At 43.4% G+C, this 5,281-nt stretch overlaps 1 non-coding gene across 1 annotated transcript; it reads right to left on the bottom strand.

Moving 5' to 3' along the window:
- Nucleotides 1-4,922: 4,922 nt before the first annotated feature.
- TRNAC-GCA (transfer RNA cysteine (anticodon GCA)) lies at nucleotides 4,923-4,994 on the bottom strand. Its single transcript has one exon. It is a non-coding gene; the product is annotated as a tRNA-Cys (tRNA).
- Between the last annotated feature and the right edge of the window lie 287 nt (nucleotides 4,995-5,281).

Genomic DNA, 5,281 nt, shown 5'->3' with positions numbered 1-5,281 from the left:
GGTTGTAAAGGGACTTCCCTTTCTTTCTCTTAACATCTTCATTTTCTCAACCTCACTGTAATTTCCAGAAGACGCTGACCCCTAGTTCTTTTTGCTACCACTTGTGAAGTATGGAAATACCTCTTCCTACTTCCCAGGGGTGACTGTAATGATTTAAGAACTATGTCAATAGTCAAGGCTGTGGCCCAGCCAGTGTGGCTCAGTGGCTGAGTGTCATCCCATGAACCAGGAAGTCACAGTTTGATTCCAGGTCAGGGCATATGCCCAGCTGTGGCTTTATCCCTAGTATGGGGCATGCAGGAGGTAGCCAATCAATGATTCGCTCATCATTGATGTTTCTATCTCTTTCCCTCTCTCTCTGAAATCTGTAACACATAATTAATTTTTTTTTTCAAAGTAAAGGCTGTGTCCTCTTCCTGGAAATTTCTTAGGGGAGCTGTCTCTACCACAGACTTGACCACCTGACTCTCTCTTCCCCTTCCTTTCTCTGCTACCACTTTTTCTTTTTTACTCTAGGTTAGTATTTTTTTGATGAAAATGTTTAGACGTAGTCCCTTTTTATATGATGATTTTTTTAATTAAAAAATATGCTTTGAAGACATATAAATGTCATAAAGAATCCTGCAAAGGAGTCTCCATGTTCCTTAATGAACAAAGTAATTTGAAACAATATTTACTACAAGGACAAATCAAAAGCTGGGAAAATACTTTAAACATCTCGTTAAAAGCATCAAAGAGCTGGCTATTTAGACAGGAAATACTAGATGGAGAGGATGGGAGACAGAAAGTTAAAGCTCCATGCCAGAGGCTGCTTTGTCCCTGAATGTGGTGTTCAGTCCAGAAGAGGCAGCTGAGAGGCTCGGTGGACCTTTTGGAAGCCTGTCAGGAATTTGGACGATGGAAGTCAGAATTCAGGGTCACCACGAGTAGGGACACTGGTAAAACTACCTCTGGCTTTGGGCTAGTACCCTGTGGAGTAAGGGTGAACTGAGAGAAATAGGCCTTTACAAGAATTTGTAGCTTGTCTTTGTGTCGTCTGAATGGCCCAAAAAACTCAATTGAAGTTATATTGAAGTATCTTGACTGCTAGCGTCCACAGATAATTGAAAAAACAACAACAAGAACAAATAAGGGATGACATTATCTTCACCCAGCCTAAAATTCTACAAATCAAGTTTGGAATCAAATGTTCAACGCATAGCCAAAGATCACTATGTACACAGGGAAGAAAAAACCATCCATGAGAATCAATGGAAACAATAGACCACAGATCTAAACACAGAAACTTTTTATTTTTATTATATTTCTATTGATTTCAGAGAGGAAGGGAGAAGGAAAAAGAGATAGGAACATCCATGATGAGAGAGAAGCACTATAGGTCAATGCTCAACCACCAAGCCACGCTGGCCAGGTTGAACTTTTTATATTAGAACTACGGAAAACACCCTGTAAAGTAACAATTTTGCTGTATTTAAGGAGCTACTAGCCAGGCTGGAAAATTTCAGTCATAAACTTGAAAGCGTTAAAGGCAACTAATGCCACCGGTGTTGCTCAGTGGTTGAGCATCAACCTATGACCAGGAGGTCTCAGTTCGATTCCCCATCAGGGCATATGCTCGAGTTGAGGGCTCGATTTCCACTGTGGAGTGTGCAGGAGTCAGTCAATCAATGATTCTCTCTCATCACTGATGTTTCTCTATCTCTATCTCTCTCCCCCCCTTCCTCTCTCTGAAATCAATAAAAATATATGGTTTCTTAAAAAATAAAATAAAGGTAACTAGGAAGGTTTGAAAGTAGAGCAACAAAGAAAATTTTTATCTAAAAGTCAACAACAAAAATTAAAACTTAATAAATATATCTGTTTCTATTCAATTAATAGATTCAGCCAAAGAGAAAATTGTTAAACTAGAACACTGGAAATAAATGCCCATTTCTCCATTATAAAACATGGAGAGATAATTTGTGGCAAACAGAATAGAGAGTGATAAATATACAGGATACAGTGAGAAGATCTAACATACATTTAAATGGAGTCCAGGGAGAAGAAATGAGAGAATGAAGTCAATGCAAAATCTGAGGAGAAATGGCTGAGGCTATTTTACAACTAATGAAAGACATCAATCTTTACATTCAAGGACCCAAGTCAATCTGAAACATAGTAAACAAAATTAAATCCATACCTAGAGGGAGAGTGCCAAAACCACCACCTTTAAAATGATACCATAAAAAGTTTTGCATGCAAATTTTAATATCTAAGCTAATCAATATCTTCCTCCCAAATTACATAAACACTTTAAATCTTATGACCCCATTCCTTATATGTTATTATTAATCAGTATTTTAGTTCTATCTCTAAAACAACTATAAGTTAGACATTAATATTGTGTTATATAGTCAATAATTTTTAAATTGATTTGTGAGAGAGAGAAAGAGAAAGAGAGAGAGAGAGAGAGAGGAGAGAGAGAGAGAGACATTGATGTATTGCCTTCCATACGAGGGATTAAACCCACAACCTGGTATGTGACCTGACCATGAATCAAACCCACCCACATTTTGGTACACGGGATGACACTCCAAGTGAGTCACACTAGCCAAGGCTATGGTCAATGATTTTTAGATTTACTGACATAACTTACACTTTCCTTGGTCGAGCTTCCTTCTTGTGTCTCAGACCTCCCATCTGGGATCATTTTTCTTTTCTCTGAAGTATATGTTTAAAAATTTCTTTAGTGAGAATCTGTTGGTGGTAAACTCTCAGCTTTGGTCTGTTCTTGAAGGACAGTTTAGCTGGGAATAGAATTCAGAGCTGACTGTAATTTCCTCCCAACATATGGAATGTGTCATTGCACTATCTTCTGGCTTCCTTTGCAACTATTGAGAAGTCGACCAGCAGTCCAGCTATTGTTCTTTTGTAAGTGATCGCAGGCTTCTCTCTGGCTACTTGCAAAGGTCAGAGTCCTCAACTTCAACCAGGAGATCAAGTTCACATTGGAGAGCAGGGGACCAGGTGAGGGGAGAGTAGGAAGATCAGAGCGGTGAGATAAACACATCATCTGAGCAGAGCTGCCCTGCTCTGGGCAGGAAGGGCCTCCTCAGCTTCTTGGCCTTTTGCAGGAAGATTAGAGACCAGATTCAGAAAGAGGAGAGGAGACTGGAACTCCTTTATGACCTTTATGACCATTGAGACTAAAATGCTAGGGGGCACCCAGATTTGAACTGGGGACCTCTTGATCTGCAGTCAAATGCTCTACCCCTGAGCTACACCCCCTGTCATACCAGTGAGGCCCAATGAACACCCTTTCCCTGTGTGGCCACTCCCAGAGCTTCTGCCCTAGATACCCTGTCCACATAGCTTGGCTGAGTTGCCAGACCTGCTTTATGCTAACTCATCTCCCCACATTAGAAGAAGCAGCAGGTTCCCTCCTCCCACAGCTCCACACCCTCCCCACCTTCAGTCCCTAGAGGAGGGCAGTAATGTGGGGAGCACTCCCTGGCCGCTGGAAGGATCCACACAACTCTATAGTGGTTTTTGTGCTGAGCATCTGAAAACAGACTCAAAATGCCTCATGGCCTGACCAGGCACGGAGCACCTCAAAGAGAGAACACACTTACCTGGCTACAGATCAGAGCTCTCTGCACAATGCTGACCCCTCCCCGTGCCCGAATCTCCACAGTCAACCCTTTAACTGCTGGGGGAGATGAACATGACAGTCTCTAGGCTCCAAGTCCACCTTCCTGTGCTCTGCTCTGTGGTGCTGGGTTTGGGCCTCTGTAAGCCAGGCTCCCCTTCGCCAGGTGGCGTCCTGGCTGGTCCTGCCAGTAGAGCTGCAAAACGAGATGGAAGGTTGGAGCAGGAAGAAGCACTTGCTTTGGGTTCCGGCGCTGGGTTCCTGTCAGTGTCACCTGGCAGCCGCTGTCCATCCAGGAGAAACAGCGACTGCCACGTGCAGTGTGGTGCTCACAGGCCTGGCTTCGTCATGACTCTTCAGGGACAGGAGCATCACCTTGGAGATCTGAGTCCCTGATCCCAGAGATACTCCCCAAGCTTGTAAGACTTAAGTTCCTCCTTTCTGTTTGTCCGCAGCCCTCGAGTGGTGGCTGCTTCTATAGAAACTACCTCTATGATACTTAGTCTTCCCTTTCTATCCTTTCACTTCTAATTTCTGGCTGCTGTGGGTTGAATTTTGTGCCACCAAAAGGTATGTTGAATTCATAGCCCCCTTCAATCCCTCTCCCACGGTGCAGGAATGTGTCCTTATTTGAAGAGTGCCTTCAAAGATGGAATTCGTTAAGATGGGATCACCATGAAGTAGGGTGGGCCCTTAATCCAATGTGACTGGTGTCATAAGAAGTGGAAAGATACACAGAAAGAAGATGGCCATGTGAACACAGAGGCAGAGACTGGATTGACACCTCTGCAAGCCTAGGACGGCTGAGGATTGCCAACAAACACCAGAGCTGGAAAGAGGCAAGGAAGGACCTACAGAGCCTTCGGAGAGAGCATGGCCTGTCTGACACCTTGATTTCAGACTCTGGTGTCCAGAACTGTGAGACAATAAATTTGTTTTTTTATGTCTCCCATGTTGTGGTACTTTGTTATAGAAGCTACAGGAAATTGGTATACTGGTTAACAATTATATTAAATTCTGTTAAATTAACTGGCTTGGTTTCTGTCTCTTGACTGAGCCCTGGATGACACTGAAATTGGTCCCAGGAAACATACCCTCAAAGAGGGCATTGGCAATAGATTTGGTCTTATCCTTGGCCTTGAAGGCCCTGCCCAGTGCCTACCTGCAAAGGGACAGCCATATAAAGGTGTCCTTTCATAGGCTCTAGCTAGCCTCCTCCTGTAAGGGGACTAGAGTATGCACTGCATAGAATTTAATTTGTCAATTTAGCTCAAGGAGGAAAAGAGATTCTTGAAGGGGGCACCTGGATTTGAACCAGGGACCTCTTGATCTGCAGTCAAATGCTCTACCCCTGAGCTATACCCCCTCTTGTTAATAATGGTATATAGTTAATAAGTTCTTTACACTTCCGCTCATCTATGGGCTGTTGATTCTGACTCAGCAGAGAGCTGCTAGCCCTGCTCAACTGTACTGGCAATTCTTACGCCATAACCATTCTCTTTTCCCAAAAAGGCATCATTCCTGGTTGGCACCAGCTTGGAAGGTCAACCAATGAAGGTTACATTTGAGGCAACGAAGTCTGTACCTGGCTTGGTGTATTGGGCAGAAGAGGAAGCCCAGAGACAAGCTGACGCTTCACGAGCAAGGAGTAGA

This window comes from Myotis daubentonii, chromosome 10 (genome assembly GCF_963259705.1).
Source record: "Myotis daubentonii chromosome 10, mMyoDau2.1, whole genome shotgun sequence".
Taxonomy (NCBI): domain Eukaryota; kingdom Metazoa; phylum Chordata; class Mammalia; order Chiroptera; family Vespertilionidae; genus Myotis; species Myotis daubentonii.
Note: the sequence above shows the minus strand (reverse complement) of the source record. Positions and strands in the feature narration are given on the sequence as shown.